The 17,107-nt window shown below is 40.3% G+C and overlaps 1 protein-coding gene across 1 annotated transcript in view; it reads left to right on the forward strand.

The window, feature by feature from the left end:
• Window positions 1–17,107, forward strand: part of Cntn4 (contactin 4) — a 1,122,320-nt gene that overhangs the window by 1,057,639 nt on the left and 47,574 nt on the right. The window lies entirely within an intron of this gene.

The following is a 17,107-nucleotide window of genomic DNA, read 5'->3' on the forward strand; positions in this document are numbered from 1 at the left end:
CTCTCTCTCTGTGTGTGTGTGTGTGTGTGTGTGTGTGTGTGTGTGTGTGTGTTCATTTCATGTGTGTAGAGTCTGGGAGACAATCTCAAATGTCTTTCCTCAGTTTATATCCATCTTGTTTTGTGAGACAGGGTCTCTCACTGACCTGGAAGCCAATGATACCCAAGGACTGGCCTCTCTCTGCCTTATCAGTCAGTGCTGGATTACAAGCATGCACCACCATGCTCCTCTTTTTGACATGGCTTCTTGGAGTTGAACACATATCCTTGCTTTTTTTCAAGTTAAATATTTTGCTTACTGAACTAAATTCTCAGTTTCCAAATTATAAATTACTTTAAAAAAATGTGTGAGTATGGGAATAGGCTTAGAAGAGGGGAAAGGATAGTTCAGAGGTATCCTAAGTATTTGAAGACTGGTCCTGGCTCTATTAAGTAACTGATCCTGTGAACTGAATAGATTATATCTCTCAGACTTCAGTTTTCTCACCTCCAAAATGAAGAGCCTTTAACAAAGAGAAAGTCTCTTCTAGTTTTAAATTTCTATGTTTTGATGAACACTTGGCTAGAATAAAGCATTAAAGCACACAACTTTCTTTGCTAGTCTTCAAAAACAAAACAAAACAAAAAATCTTTCTGGAAGTGTTCTAACAGCTTTCCCAAAGAAAAATAGATTAAATCTTTCATGTGTAAAACATTTGCATTATAGGAACATTTATTTTATCCAAATTTAGATCATGATCTCTGAATGGAAAGGAGAGAAACTACAGTTTAAGTAGTGTGAGCAGTTTTACCAAGCAGTCCATCTGCAAGAGGATCAAGTTGCCACGGTGAATCAAACTGCAGTGTTTGATAACATGCTGATGTCATTCAACATGGTCTCTGAACACAAAGAGTTCTTCCATCTTTCAGTTCAGAACTGTCAGCCTTTCAAAATTTGGGAGGTCTCCCTGATAGTCCTAGAATCTTCTTCAGGGTCACTTTTGTCTTGAAAATATCACACATTCACAGCCAAATAGCTCTCTAGCCCCCCTTCTTATAAAATCCAAGCATCCTGACAGCCTTTCTGCCTGATTTCCCAACTTCAACCTAAGCTCAGCAGTTTATTGTTGGAGTGACTGTGTAAGTTTACGGTCCACCCCCAAAGTCATTTCCTTGAAGGGAACCTGATCAGTCTCTTGATCTCCTCTCCCAAATACACTTCCTCATAGTTGGAGAATTTTTCCCATCCTTAATTTCTTAAAATATTTTATTATTTTTATTTTATGTGCGTGAGTGTTATGCCTGCATGTAGGTAAGTGCACCCATGTCATGCAATGCCCTCACAGCACCCACATGGCAGCTAACAACTGTGCATAATTCCAGTTCCGGGGGAATCTGATGCCTTCTTCTGACCTCTGTGGCCATTGTGTGATATGGGTGCATTTACACGTTTGCAAGCAATGCACACATACACATAAAAAATTAAAAAATAAAATATTAATAAAATAAAATGGGAACTTCAGGGGTAAGACCCAAACTTCAGCCTACTGAACTCTGTAATAATCCACTCATTTCTCTTACAATCTAAACTTAATTTTGTTTCTGTTTTCTTGTCACTTGAATTAAAATGTTAGTTTCATAAAGCTCAAGCTGTTTACATAGACCCGATCTTTAGTCTTACATATATAAGGTGCTTTGTAATTATTTATTGAAAGAATGAATGGATAAGTAAACAAATGAATAAATTGATGATGGATGAAAAGACAAATAACCAGGGGCTGAGAAGATGGCTCAGTGGGTAAAAACACTTGCTTTGCAACCATGAGGACCTGAGTTTTGGATTCCAGCACCCCACATGCACACACACACACACACACACACACACACACACACACACACATCACAGTGGAGACAGGATTGCTGGGGTTTATTAGCTGTCAGTCTAGCTGAAAGAGTGAGGTCCGGATTCTGAGACAGGCCCAGTCTCAAGGGACTATGGTGGAGAACATTAGAAGAAGATACCTGACACCCTTCTCTGACACTTGTATTTACAGGTGCACACACACAGACACGAGCACACAAGGAAAGGCAACATAACTAGGTCTCCTTTCTTAGTATGCTGGAGCCATCGTGTCCTCATAGTTATCTGACAGATTGTTTCAAGTAAGTGATTACTTGAGATATTGGAACAGATGAAATTATCTCATCCAGTTCTTTTTTTGCAGAGGAAACTAGAAATGAGAAATTTCATATCCAGGCAAAAGCCCAAAAGTTATGTCAATACCACATTATCTCATAAAGAAACTTGGAAAACTCTTATTAGTAAAATAAGTGCTGTGCTGGAGAGATGGCTCAGTGGTTAAAAGTTCTTGCTGCTCTTACAGAAGATCAAGGTTCTGTTCCCAGCACCCCCATCAGGCAACTCACAACTACCTGTAACTCCAGTTCCAGGGGATCTGATCTCCTCTTCTAGCCTCTGCACACACCTGTACATATATAGTACACACACCTACACTCAGGTCCCCACACTATAATAATGGAAAATAATAAATCTTTAATGTAAGTGTCAAGTAAATGTGTAAGTAGTAAACCAGGGAAAGAGAAAGAACCTCAGATGGAGCACAGTGAAAGGCACATGGGCTTTCATGTCAGACAGGTGTGATTTTACATGCCAAAGCCACTCTTCTAGGTAGGTCTGTTACCTGGGACAAAGTAATCTTTAAAAGTTATAGTGTTCTCATCTATAAAATGGTAAATTTGGCTGATTATAATGCTAGAGCTCTCTCCATAAAGCCCTTAATAGTGCTTCATATTTAACTGACTAGTCACTGTTACTATCTTTGTGTTCTTTTTATGCCCGTTCCTATGACCTCCACTACCACTTACCAAGGAGCAATATCTCAAAGTGCTTGATTTTGTGCTTTATCATGCTTCCCTAAAAAACAGACCAAGATCCAGCAGTGTTTCTGTTGTAGCACCAAGATCTGAGAGATTAGTCATTCTCTCCTCAGCAAAAAAGCAAATCATCATTTTATATCTACTTCTTGTATTTATGTTGTTTACTGTCATGTGTGTATTATGAAACCCACAAATCAATGCACTCAGCAGGCAAAACTGTTCAAACCTGCAGCATGGCATGTTTTATAGTAGTTCTTTGACAAATACATATCCACCTGCTCTGAATCCTGCTGTGGAACAGAGATGCAGACAGCTGGGGTCTGTGATTGATCTCTGACTGATTTGTAACTTCATCAAGGAGCAGATATTATTTCTCATGTATCTGATTAACCTTCTCTGAAAGACTGCCATCCTTCCTGTAATGCCACTAGATTATTCTGTGCTTGGAAAGACGGATATCAGCTCATTTTAATCAATAGCCTACAAAAGGTGTTACCTGACTGTCCATGGTTATCTGTAATGTCTGACCCAAAGGGTAATGTCATTTGTTAAATGACTTGGTTTCATTTAAAGCACCTAGGAAATGAACATGCTTTTATTTTAAAACAGTGTGCAGAACAATGCATTGGGTTAATAAAATACTTTCTTATTTTATGGCTAATACCACATTAAAAAAGAGAGACTACTGATGGGGTTAAAAATATCCCCTTATTTGTCTATATTACGTAGCACTGGCTTGGCAACCAGTAACCTGACATGCAAGCAAGAGAGGTATAGCATAAGCAGTAGATTCTCTCACTGAGCCGTGTGGGACCAAGAGTGAAGTATCACTGGGCTGTGAAATGGCTGCTTTTATTAAAATCAGAGTGTACAGAGTGCTGCGGATAGGCTAGGACAACAGAGGTAAGCCAGGGTTGCCCTGGGCAAGCAAGGACATATGTCCATCCTAAGTCATACCTTCTTCGTAAATTTAGGAAATATCCCTGCGAGGCTGAGTCATTGGAATGTTAGGGTTAGGTAAAGTTCTCGAGAGGTACTCCACTACTGGGGTCTCAGAAGCATACTTTGGAATACAGATTAATCACTTAGCCACATAAGGAATGCATGCCTCCACATTTGCGATCATGGTTCCTGTCAGAGGAGGCAAGGTGTTAATCATTGGGAAGGATCATCTGACATGAGGTTTGGACAGTTTTCAGGGAGTGCTAAGCTCCTTTGTCACTGTCAGTTTAGGGACAGTGCTAATGCCTTCTATCTAAAACTCTGTTTGGAGACACAGTGAGTCAAGCAGAAAACTGCCATTCTCCTAAATGAATGCTAGGCACCAGAACACGGAATCTGTCAGGCAGCATTTTATCTGGCACAGAGCCTCCAAAGAAAACAAGCAAATCACAGCTGAATTTTTTGAGACTTAATAACAGCAAGTCATAGAAGCAGAGTTTACACTGAGAAAATGGTAGAAATCTCTTGTAAAGGTTGACAGTACCCCTGGCTCATTAAACATGAAAAAGAAGATGAAAATAAATAGTGTTTGGGGCTTCTGAGAATGGGCTTTCAATCCCTCTTGAAAACGATTTTGCCCCCTTCTTCTCTAAGCTTCAGATTCTGCCTTTGTAAAGTGCGAACAATACCTACCTTCCCAAGTTTCTTCTTGGGGGAAGCATTGTGCAGAGCACATACCCATTCTCACACAGAGACACTCAGCAAAATGACAGCTCTTCCAGTTAAAGCATATGATAGGAAGTCCCAAACAAAGCCATGATAAAGAGATGTAAATGTTAATTACCCTGATCTAATCTCTACACACAAGAATCAGATCGTCACCCGGTATCCTGTAAATATGTACATTTTCCTTAAATTAATAGGGTTCTTTTGAAAAATGTCTAAGGAGATCAAAATACTACATAACAGTGATGTATTGAATTATCACATTATGCCCCATTAATCTGTACAGTTAATATTTTTCAAGAAAAGTCTTTCCCTTCTAAGGCAACTGAGACTTCCAGAACCAGTGGCTATATATATTGTTGACCTTAAGAATGCCTACAGGAGCTGGGGAAATAGTTTCCTGTGTAGTGCTTGCTGTATAAGCATGAAGACCTGAATCCTATCCCCATAAAGAGCTGAGTATGGTGGCATACATTTATAGTCCTAGCTCTGGAGAAGCTAAGACAGGCAGATCCCCAGGGCTCTCTGGCTACCCACCCTAGCCTAGTAAAATTTTCCAGGTCAGTCACACACACACAGAGAGAGAGAGAGAGAGAGAGAAAGAGAGAGAGAGAGAGAGAGAGAGAGAGAGAGAGAGAGAACTTACAGATCCAGATTAGAATTTCTTCTGTGCTACTTATTAATTGTGGGCATTTTTTGAGTTCTTAGTCTTTTATCTTTTCTCAGTCTAAACATTTCCCTAGAGACAAAAAAAAAAATAATAATCACCTATTTTTAAAGGGCTTAGCATGAGGAGCAACCTTTCTAATGCTTTCTTTTCCTTTCTTCAAGGCAACCGCTTTGACTTACTCGGGCTTTACTATGTTATGGTTTGGTATTGATTTATATCTTTAAATAACAGTCTCGTATTGCTATATCTTGATTCTTCAGTTTCAGGGGTTATCAGTTTGACTTAGAGAAAATAGGCTTTGCATCAAACATGGAGTGCATGCTTTTAATCCCTGTTATTCCACAGGCTGAAGAAGGAGAATCATGATTTTGTGCACAGCCTGAGCTACATGGTCAAGCCCTTGCTCAGCTAGAAAGAAGAAAGAAAGAAAGAAAGAAAGAAAGAAAGAAAGAAAGAAAGAAAGAAAGAAAGAAAGAAAGAAAGAAAGAAAGAAGGGGGAGGGAGGGAGGGAGGGAGGAAACAGAGGGGGAAAGGAGAGAGTGAGAGTGAGAAAGAAAGAAACTCTTTAGCTGTCTTTATATAGCCTCCTAACATAAATAAATCATAATTCTGGATTATTCTGTGTGTGGCTACAATTATTATTATTCCATATTGTTCCCACAGAAGTAACATAACACAAATTGTGATTACTTCTTCCTCCCTTCCTCCTTCTTTTTCTCCCTTTCTCTCATTCTTTTTAAAATTAAATTATTCTTTATTTATTTTGTGGTTGCACATGGACCATGGTGCCCATGGTGAGGTCAGAAGAGTACTTGCAAGAATCAGTTTTATCCTTCTACCCTGTGGGTCCTGGGTATCGAACTCAGATCATCAAACATGACACCAAGTGCCTTAATCTAATGAGCCATCTTGCAGGCCCTTTTCCATTCTTTCTTTCTGCTTTTTCTAGCATATCCACACTTGTTTGTTTTCTATAGTATTCATGTTACTAAGTCAAACCCCGAGTTTCTGGACAATTTTCCAAAACTTAATTGGCTTTCATGTGCATTGATTTTTGCTTTCTTTTGTTGTGTGTGTTTGTTTTGTATGTGTAGTATGTGTGTGTGTGTGTGTGTGTGTGTGTGTGTGTGTACGTCCTGGCATGCATGTTCCACAGCAGTCCTGTGGAGTCAGAGAACAACCTTGGCTATAGGTTTCTCCTTCCATCTTGTTTGAAACCGGCGTTTTTCTCACTGCTGTGCACCCCAGATAACTGGCGTACGAGCTTCTAGCGATTCGCCCGTCGCTGCCTCCTGTTTCCCCATAGAGGCTTGCTAAGATGACGTATGAAAGTGCTACTGCATCTGGCTTTTATATGGGTTCTGGAAATCCAAACCCAGGTTGTCAATCTTGCACAGCAAGTGCTTTACCCTCCGAGCCATCCCCCTAGCCTCTCATTTTCTTTTTGAAACAGGATCTTGCAGTGCATACTGGACTGTCCTGGAACTCAACAGTCCTCTAGTCTCATTTCCTGAGTGCTGTAATTTCAGATATGTACCACCCCAACCTGCTCAAAAAGTTCCTTAAATATGATTAGATACATACTATAGAATATATTTTGTGTAGTTAACTTTAATGTCAACCTGACACAAACTACAATCATTTGGGAGGAGAGTCTCAATGAGAGATTGTCTACACTGAGTTGGCCTGTGGGCGTGTTGCAGGAATTATCTTAATTGGTATATGAAGACCCAGCCTGCTGTGGGTGGCACCATTCCCTAAGCAGGGCATCTACACTCAGAGTGGAAAAATCAAGCTGAGCACAGCAAGAGGGATGTAGATATTCATTGCTTTCTGCTCTTAATTGTGGATGTGATGTGTATGTGTGTGAGTGTTATGCTTGCATGTATGTAAGTGCACCGGTGTTGTACAAAGCCTGCAGGTGACAGAAGAAGGGGTCGGATCCCTTGGAACTGAAGTTATGGATGGTTGTTAGCCATCATGTGAGTGCTGGGATTCGAACCTAGCTCTTCTGCAAGACTAGCCAATGCTCTTAACCACTGTGCCATCTCTCCATCCCTGTGATTAGCTGCTTTAAATTTCTGTCACCTTGACTTGACTACTTTCATGGACTGTAATGTGGAATTGTGAGTGAACATAAGCCCTTTGTCCATTAAGTTGCTTTTTTGTCAGGGTATTTTATCACAGCCACAGAAATGAAATTAGAACATCTTTCTAGGATGTTCCTTCATCCTCCTCCTGGGAATTCCAAATATCTCTTTCCTGTTTTGATTTCTCATTTCCTGGATCTTGTATCTTCTTTTTTTCCTGCTTTATTTCTTTATTTCTTACAGTGCCTTTCTATAAAGCAATTTTCTTCTCTCAAAGTTTGTTTCCTTTACTCTGATACTGGATGACAGTTTATCTTGGAAAAGAATTCTAGAAATAAATTTCCTTTGTATTCTGGAGGTGTTGATTTATTATTTTCCAAATTCCAATGTTACTATGGAGACATCCAAAGCAATTTCTGTTCATTTACATATGACCTGTGGATAGCAGTTTATTGACTAGGAGTTCAGTATGACCAAGCCAGTGCCTTGGAAAATATTGCACTCTTAGTATTTTTAGGGTTTTTCTTTTTGGCTGATTACTTCTTGTAAATCACTTTGGATATACTGAAAGGGAACCTCAGTATTCACATACATGAACATCCCTACTAACCTCAATTTGATCCACTATCCTCTGGCTCAGAGGGCTTCTTCCATATTGATACAGGGGAAAAGAGCTCCTGCGCACCCCCACACTCCCTCCCTGCCCCAGAGGATTCTTAGTTTATTCATAAAAGAACTTAAGAATAGACTCAAAAGGAAATTTTAGGACAATTTTATAAAAACAATACCATTGAAATCTGCCCGATGACTTTATAGACATACACAGGCACCAAGGATCCAGGTGCAACCGATTATGACTAGTAATAATCAGATATATGCAGATTAGAGACGCATGTGCCAACATCTCAGTGTTGTTAGCAAAAACAATGAGTCTTTCTGTAAGAAACAATGTCTTACAGGACTTATACTGAATCAATATTGTATATGTCTTACAGGGTTTATACTGAGTTCAATATTATATAACTGTATTAATTCAACTGTGAACCTAAAAATTTATAGCCACTTTTGAAAGAGATGTACTGTTGCTCTGGAGTGTGTTATTGAATATGTTAAAGCTGTAGTGAAAAGCTTCTAATCATGTAGTTATTAAAAAATTTTTAAAGTATAATGATTAAAAAAATGTTTTTTTCAAAAAATAACGCTCAGGACAGGTGAGCTGTAAAACCATGGCAGCTGCCTTGAGGAGGAGAATGGAGGGGAGAAGGGAAAAAATCCAGGCAACCATGCTGGTTTAGAGTTGACATGGAGGTCAGACACATGATAGACTAGCAGTCACATGGTGAGGAGGGAAAGGGAATTTTAGAGAGAAAGTAAGAAACTCAAAATGTGACTAGGTTATATGGAATAGTGGACCATCTGCAGGCTCAACTCATGCTAAGAAAATTCAGCCAATCAGAGCTCTGCTGCCGCAGTCCTAGCTGACCACTTTGGGGGAGGGGAGATATTGTATAAAGTCACACTGCTTTCCTGTCTTTCCCCACTGCTAGCTTAAAATGCAAGGTTCCTTGTCTGCTAACCATCCAATTGCTTCCCAACACCACGGATTTTAATAGCAGTGCCTCTCAATCATCCTGCCCTTACAGGCTTATGACTTAAAAATAAAATAACCTTTATTGCTAATTTAAAGAAGTGTGAGAAGAGTCCCCAAATCCTAATAGGGTTATGATGAAAAGGACATGAGAACACATGGAAAGGAGCCAGCACAGTGCTCCACACATAATGGGTGCAATTATTTTTATTTCTTATTATTCTATCCTTGTAAAATCAGCCAAGTGCATAAATTACTTTGGTCATTTCTGAATAGCCAAATAGCATGGATAAGAAAGGACCTATGAAATTAAGCCTCATGTAGTTCCCCTGATGGGTTCTGATCTCATTGTTTTAGGTTATCTATGTAACTATCATTGTTTGAACTGAGCTTGTAAAAGAAATGGAGATGAGCTGTGTCACCCAAAAGCTAACATGATGAGAATTGTAAATCTGTGTTTAGCGTCATGTAAACACATCCCAGTATTAGAATGCAGATCTTGAATTCTACTCACTGCTATTGAAGAATGAATTGCCCACCTGAAGATTGCTGTCTCACTTCCCCAGGTGTCTTATCACTTGTATAAAGTCAAACAGCACGCCTTGAGTGACCCTGTGAGATGAGCAATCTTAAAGTGCATGTGGGGATTTGTGCTGATGCTCCCAAAGCAGGACTTTGTCCTTGTGCAATTTCTGGCCTCTGGAGAATTATAAAATAGAAAACAAGAGGAGAAAACAAAGATGCGAAAAGATTCTATGTTTTAAAGCCAAAGACACCACTCATTTAAGCTATGCTTGAACCTTTCATGCCCCTCAGTAAAGTATATTTTTGGCTATGCCCCATAAACTACTCAAATAATCCATTAGGATAGCTGTAGAAATCAGCATAGCAAATGATCAGTGAGCTAGTTTAGTTATTCACCGGTTATTAATCCTCTCAGCTCAGGGTCATATTGTCCTGTCTTCAGCATTTTCCACAGCATCTGATGATGTTCACAGAGTTAATGGAGGTCCTGGAATGTGGTTACAACAAGCATAAGAATCCTTTGACTTGATGTCATTCTAGGGAAGGTCTTCCTTCTTGGTGCTTTGCCCTGGCAAATGAGCACAAAGCACCTGTACTGTTCACCTGGGTGTTTGTCCACTGCTCTGCCAAGGAAATCTTCATGTGCAATGATAATTTTCTTGATACTTCACTAGCAGCAAATTGTTTTGAGCATCTGTTAACAAGTTCGTAGCTGTCAATTCCATTTCCTATTTAGCTTCTTTATAAAGTTGAAGTTCAATCACAAGTTAGAGGTTCAGAGTATTTCTTAGGAGATTTTTATATAGGCATTTTTTTCTGCTCTAACTAAATTTGACCTGCCCCCTACCCATGCTTGCAGAACCTGTCTTTCTATGAAAATTCCTGTAATTAAAACACACAGACTCAGGAACAAATGGGTTCAATGATAACGGTGCTTATTATTGATGAGATGATCATGATAAATAATTTGCATCAAGCATTTAAAATGTTCATCTTACATGAAGCCATAGTAGTATTCCAAATCAAAAACTAGATTACCTGAACACTGAAGAGATGGCACAGTGGATAAAGTGCTCACTGTGAAACCATGAGAATCTGGGTTTGAATCCCCAGTACCCAGATGAAAGCCAGGCATAGTGACACATACCTGTAACCCCAATGACAGGGGTGGGAGCAAAGACAAGTGGATCCCAGGTGCTCCCTGACCAGCTAACTTAGCCAAATTGATGAGATTCAGTTTCAATAGGAAACCCTGTCTCAAAAAATAGTGTGGAAAACCAATGAGGAAGATATCCTGATATCAAACTCTGAACTCCACAGCTGCCCACTTGCCAAGTGCACCTGTATACACATATACCACATACAGATAGATGATAGATAGATATAGATAGATAGATGATAGGTGGATGGATGATGATGATAGAACAGAGAGAGAGAGAGAGAGAGAGGGAGAGAGAGATGAGAGATAGATAGATAAACTTACAGGTCTAGAGGCTTATCTGTAATCAGATTGCTAGTAAGCAGTAGAGCTAAAATTTGCATCTGCTATTCCTGAGCCAGGAGTTTCTTAGCTACTTGTAGTTGCCAAGAGCAACCTTCTCTCTGGCATCTGCACTCTCTGACTACCAGACTTGACATAGAAGTTTTTAGTTTGTATCTTTATGGTACAAGTACCTATCTTTACACCTGAAAGAGATTCTTTCACTTAAGAATTATATGTCCTCAACAAACTATCATTTGAAGTTATGTGAGATATTGTTGGCCATTATTAGGATTTGGGCCTTTATTCTAAGCTAAATGTAAATGGCATCTCTGATTCTACTGCCGTCTTAGAGAAAGTATGTATGTATTGGGAGAGAAAAGTAATCACTAGTCTTAGTTGTGAAATGGACATTAAATTGGCCCCTAAATGTTTATCTTTATACCTACAGTTAAGCGCATCTCTCAACCCTCATCCAAGAAGTTTCTTTTGGCAGTAGATGGTGATTAATACAGAGAGTCAAAGCTAGCCAATATACAGAAATAAGACATTGGAATACTCAGTCCTAAATGTGATATATGTGTCTATCACACCTCCTCACCCCAAGGCTCAGGGAGCATATCAGAAGAGGGGGAAGAAAGAATGTAAAAGTCAGACATAGTGGATAACTGCTGTGAAACAATGTTTTCCAGACATGATGGCTGTTGCATGTATGAACTCACATGTGTGACTACATGCACAAGACCTTCACAAGATCAAGTCAGCCAAAATCCCAATGAAGATGAAGGAAGAGCTCATAAAGTCTAACCCATAGCTGAGGAGCTGCAATTGATGGCTTCTCGGAGAGGGACAGTCAATTTTTTTCAGGGATGGAGCCCCTGATAAGCTAGTCTTTCTCCAGTATATGGCCTTTTACCCATGTACATAGAGGCACTAAGAGGACTCAAGAGGTTGAAAAAAAAGAGCACACGAAGTTGGGAAAGAAAAGCAGTGAACAGGACAGAGGGGTGTTGAGGTGAAGGAAAAGAGAGGTAGATCTGATCAAAACACATCATATGCATGTATGAAATGATCAAACAATAAAAAACGGCTAGCTTATACTAAGTGCTTCTTACATGGCAAGGAGCATTCTCAAAAGGTTTTATTAATTTACCCAGTAACCCTCAAAGTCTGAGAGATACATTAATATTTCCATCAAATCCAGAGACACTGAGGTACTAAGAAAATACGTAACTTCCCTATGGTCAACCTGATAGCAGGTAGAAATAAAATTAAAATTCAGGAATTCTATATTTCCTGTCCATGGCCGACATCTGTAATCCCTAAATGGAACTTCCACTTAAGGGGGCTAATTTTCTAGTGTATGATATTTTAAATGATTTTCAAGTTTGTAATATTTTAAATCAGTTTAGTTTTACCTCCTGTTATGTTATTATATTTGAGAGTATGGACTCAGTGATGCATTTCTGCCTTCCCAGAGTGGCTTCCTCTCTTGGATCCTTTCTCATCTCATCAGGCTGGGCTCAGCCAGTTTCCTATTTCTTCTTTCCCTTTTTCATAAATTGATTACAGAAAGTGCCTCTAGTTCCAAAACATCATGTCACAGTCTTTCAGAATAAAATAAAAATTAGGCAGAGCTCATTTATACCTAAACATTGGCAGCCACCCAAATGCTTCTTTCAGGGTGAATCAAAGTGAGCAGTGAACCGCAGTCATAGTGAAATGGAAATCAGTAACATACAGAGTTTCTTAGTCAACCAGAGGTAGGGTCCCAGGACCTCTTTTGTCTTTCTAATTAGCTGTGTGGCCTCTTTGGAGTGGTGATGATAAGAATACCTATATCTTAGTAAAGTTTAACTGCCTGTGTTTGTGCATTCTGTTTTTTCATCCTGTGTTTTGTAATGTGTGTGCATATTTGAATGAGTGAGTGCAGTAGCACATGTCACAGAGCAAGTGTCCAGCTCAGAGGGCAGCCTTGAGAATTGGTCCTCCTTTTCCTCCTTGTTGAGGCAGGGTCTATTTGTTGTTCACTGCTGCATATGCTAGGCTAGCTGGCTTCCAGGGATTCCACTATCTGCCTCCCAGCTCCTGCCACCTCCCAGTTAGGAGTGCTGGCATTCCAGGTGCACACCACTGCACTGGAGACTCAAACTCAAGTCCGCATATTTGCATGGCAGGCACTTTAACCACTGAGCTATCCCCTCAGTCCTGTGCATTCTGTAATTATTTGAACACTTGTTACGTGTCAGTACCTAGATTATGTATGAAGCATCTGAATGAACAAGAGAAGCAAGCTCCCTGTCCTCATGATGCTTATATTTTAGTGAGACCTTAGAAGCAGTTTTGAGGTACAGATTCTGGCACATGGGAAATACACATGAATTCTGCCGTGATGAAAAGGATGATGACAGGCTATGATGCTCATAATAGCCATTATTATGGCATCATCAGCTCTTGACCAAGAATCTGTAATGAGAATTCCAACAAATAGAAACTAGGCATCAGTAGGAAGACTACTTGATCACTTTTTTCTTTCTCTTCATATAAATGATTCACCAGATAACCACAAAACAAAAGGAAAACTTTAATTTACATATTGCCTGAACACCTTGAAATATATACTACAGCCTTAACTCTCTCCAAGGCTGTTAAAGGTAAACAGTTTAGCAGTTTATTCTAACCACACATTAAATCTTCTGTTTAGAGACAAAGAATTGTCAGGTTTGCAGGTGTCATAAAGGAAAGTAAGCTTGCCAGCAATGAGGTGAATGGTACTTATCATAAACAAACAGCAGTGTTATTCATTTTATTTTAATTTTTAAGTATGTCTTTTTTAAAGATGATGCATATGGGGCGCGCAGGGATCTCGTGGCGCCGGCCCCCTGCGCACACCTGGAAAGGCGGCGGGCCCCGCAGGCGCTTCGCGTTGCTGGCTCTCTGGCGGGTCTCTGAGGCTTCTGCTGGCAGGGCTTGCCCGGCCGAGTTCCACCCTAATTTCACCCGTGTACTCTCTCTCTAAGTTCGGGACCTGTCAGCTGCTGATCACGAGGAGAGGTACGAGGCGGCTAAAACTAGGTTTCCGTGAGTCGATGACGGAAGGATATCGCCCCCGGAGAGACTGGATCATAGGCAGTGAGACACAGGACTCAGCGCAATCCGTGTTACAGCTCTTTATTCAGTGACTCAGCTGGGCTCCAAGTCTCAGTGTTTCAGCTCCTAGCTCCTAGTGATCCAGCTCCAATATTGAGAGAAAACCAGGACATTTTATACCATGGGGGTAGTGGTAAAAGCTTTAGCTGATAGGTACTTTTAGGATGCCCCATTTACATGTGGTGGTAAGCTCCTGCCAGGCTGCCAGACTGCCAGAAAAATCACACAGGAAAGGCTGGCAATTTCCAGAGCCAGAGGCCATGTTTCTGTGATGGCTACTTCAAAAGATGAGTCAGGAAGATGCTGGGAAGGCACCCTGCTGATAAAAGGAGTCTCTGCATATGAAGCCAAGCCCATGGGCTATCCAGACATGGAGAGACTGCTACTTTACACAGCAGGGGTCCCCAACAGATGCACTTCTGTTTTTTTTGCATATATGTGGTACATATATGTGTGTGCATGTTCATGTATGTGCCAGCATGTATGTGGGGGTCCAGGTGTGGTCTTCAGGCTTGGGCAGCAGGAACCTTGTCCTGAGCCATCTCCGCAGTTGAGGATGCTGCATTCGTGTTTTCTCCTCTTCCTGTGGTTTTAGATTCTTTCGGAATCTGTTGCCTTTCTCATCAGTTTCACAATTACTTCTTCTGGGTAATTTTCCAGTGACATCTCTTCCTGTTGGAATGTACATTTATGCAGCCCTCTGGCTTGAAATGCCACAATATTGTTGGCGCATGAAGTGTGTTTGGATTTAGAGGCTAGCTTGAAGCATCTGGCAATTGAACATAAACTCCTGTACTTGAGCATTCATGCTTGAACCGGAAATTACTTTGTCATCTTCACTGGCTTTTATTAAGCAGCTGCCTTGGAACTATGACTTACTACAGTGAGCCTTTCCCTTAGATGTCACCCTTTCCACCTATCAAAACAAGTGTCTCCTTTTCCTTTCTGCCCAAGCAAACCCTTGGCATCAATGCAAATAATAATACTAGTTTCTCACACTAGGTAGCACTTTATGGTTTATGGCGAATGTTAAAAATCCATTAACCCATTTTGAATTTCACAGTCCTCCTATAATGCCAAATGCTATCACCTTCAAATTGCAAATGAGAAAACTACAGCTCAGAGATGTGAAATGACTTCTGGATGGTGACTGATAGATACATCAGTGCTGGACGGCCGGGACTGGAAACTGGGCTTGTAGACGCCGGGACTGGAAACTGGGCTTTTAGACACCAGGCCGTATGTTTTGTACATTTCATTGTGGTGACATCTTTAATAAAACCTGTGTGTTGGCATTAGCACTTCCCCGTGAGAATGGATTTTGCTTCTGGAGAATTAAGTGCTGGCCGCCATGTATGACGTGAGCGCAGGGCTTATTTCCAGTGAGATGTGTCTGGAGCTTCCTGTGTTGTTTAAGAACCTCTACCATGCAGGCCATTCTATTGGTTGCCCTGACATTCAGGAGCAGATTGTATAATGGGTGACTGAATCCCACTGGGATTAGGAAAAGTAGCATTTTCTGGTAGATTGACAAAATGAAAGACTTATCTCTCTTGTGGAAAGCAAAAGGAAAGGTTTTGTAACTTACAGAGCAACGTGCAAGAGCAAAGATTGGTGCGCCTGGCTCACCTGGACTGTTTGAATGGATGAGTGAATGAATGGGCTAATGGATGATGAATGGACTGGTTTTTCTTACCAATATCTTTGTGGGTTCTTGGTCTATTCATTACTGCAGCAACTGGCAGAGCTCTGTTTACCCTTTCCCACTGCAACCCAGCGAATCACTCCAGGAACTTGACATCAGTCATACAAATAATGTATACACATTTGTTAAATTTCTCTACCAATGAATATAAATGATCATTTAGATATATGTACATTTTCTGTCAAGTATAAAATTTTATTGATGAATGGACATTTAAAGGCATATATATATACACACACACACATGTACATGTATGCACCCTTAGAAGTTTTCATTTAAGTAACTAACATGTTTCTAAGATGAGGAAGTCATGCTATGTTTTCAGTTAATGAAGACCTAGCCACATAGTTATGTTTTCTTCTACCCTTTAATAAATCTTTCCAAAATGGTCTACCAATTTTGAATGCTGCCTGCTACTCAGTATTTCCAGATAATAACACCACAGAACTGGGATGTTTTACCTATCACCATGATAAATCAGTTGCCATTGCAGAGGGTGGTAGATGGAGATTTGGAGGCAAAACTTTGGGTCAAATCAGAATTCTGACTTAAATTCCAGGTACCTTTTAGGTGCAAGTAGCAACATGTAGCCTATGTGTACATGGCTGTTTAAGACATGCAGCTTTCCCAGTGAAGGTTTTCTTTTTAATTTTACTCTTGTACAGCCATTTGACAATTTCGTACATACTGGGTCATTTTCATGCCCCATCACCCTCTTTAATCCCCTCCCAATTCCACTGAGCCAGTTTTTCTTACCAAGAAGTCCCCCCTCGTACTGAATTGTCATTAGTTTTGTTTGGGGAGCTCTTTAAAAATGAGTTTTTACTTTTATTTATTTATTTGTGTGTGTGTGTGTGTGTGTGTGTGTGTGTGTGTGTGTGTGTGTGTCCACATGCTTGCCTTGGTGCACCTGTGGAAGTCAAAGAACAACTTTGAGGGGCTGGAGAGATGGCTAAGCAGTTAAGAGCACTGATGGCTCTTGTAGAGGACCTGGGTTTGATTCCCAGCACCCACAAGGCAGCTAACAATCACCTCTACTCTGATGCTCTCTTCTGATCTCTGTGGGCATTGCTACAGTCATACACATAAAAATTAAAAATAATAAATAAAAAATTAAAAAAGAACAATTTGAAGAATCTGGTTCTCTCCTTCCAACATGTGCATTCTGGGGATCAAACTCTGATCATCACGCTTAACGGCAAGTACCTTTACCTGCTGAGTCACCTTGCCAGATGCTTTTTTGCCCCTCCCTCCCTCCCCCCCTCCCTCCCTGTCTTTCTTTCTTTCTTTCTTTCTTTCTTTCTTTCTTTCTTTCTTTCTTTCTTTCTTTTTCCTTTTTGATTTCTTAGTTGGTT

Source organism: Nannospalax galili, unplaced genomic scaffold (assembly GCF_000622305.1).
Source record: "Nannospalax galili isolate Female #2095 unplaced genomic scaffold, S.galili_v1.0 scaffold846, whole genome shotgun sequence".
Taxonomy (NCBI): domain Eukaryota; kingdom Metazoa; phylum Chordata; class Mammalia; order Rodentia; family Spalacidae; genus Nannospalax; species Nannospalax galili.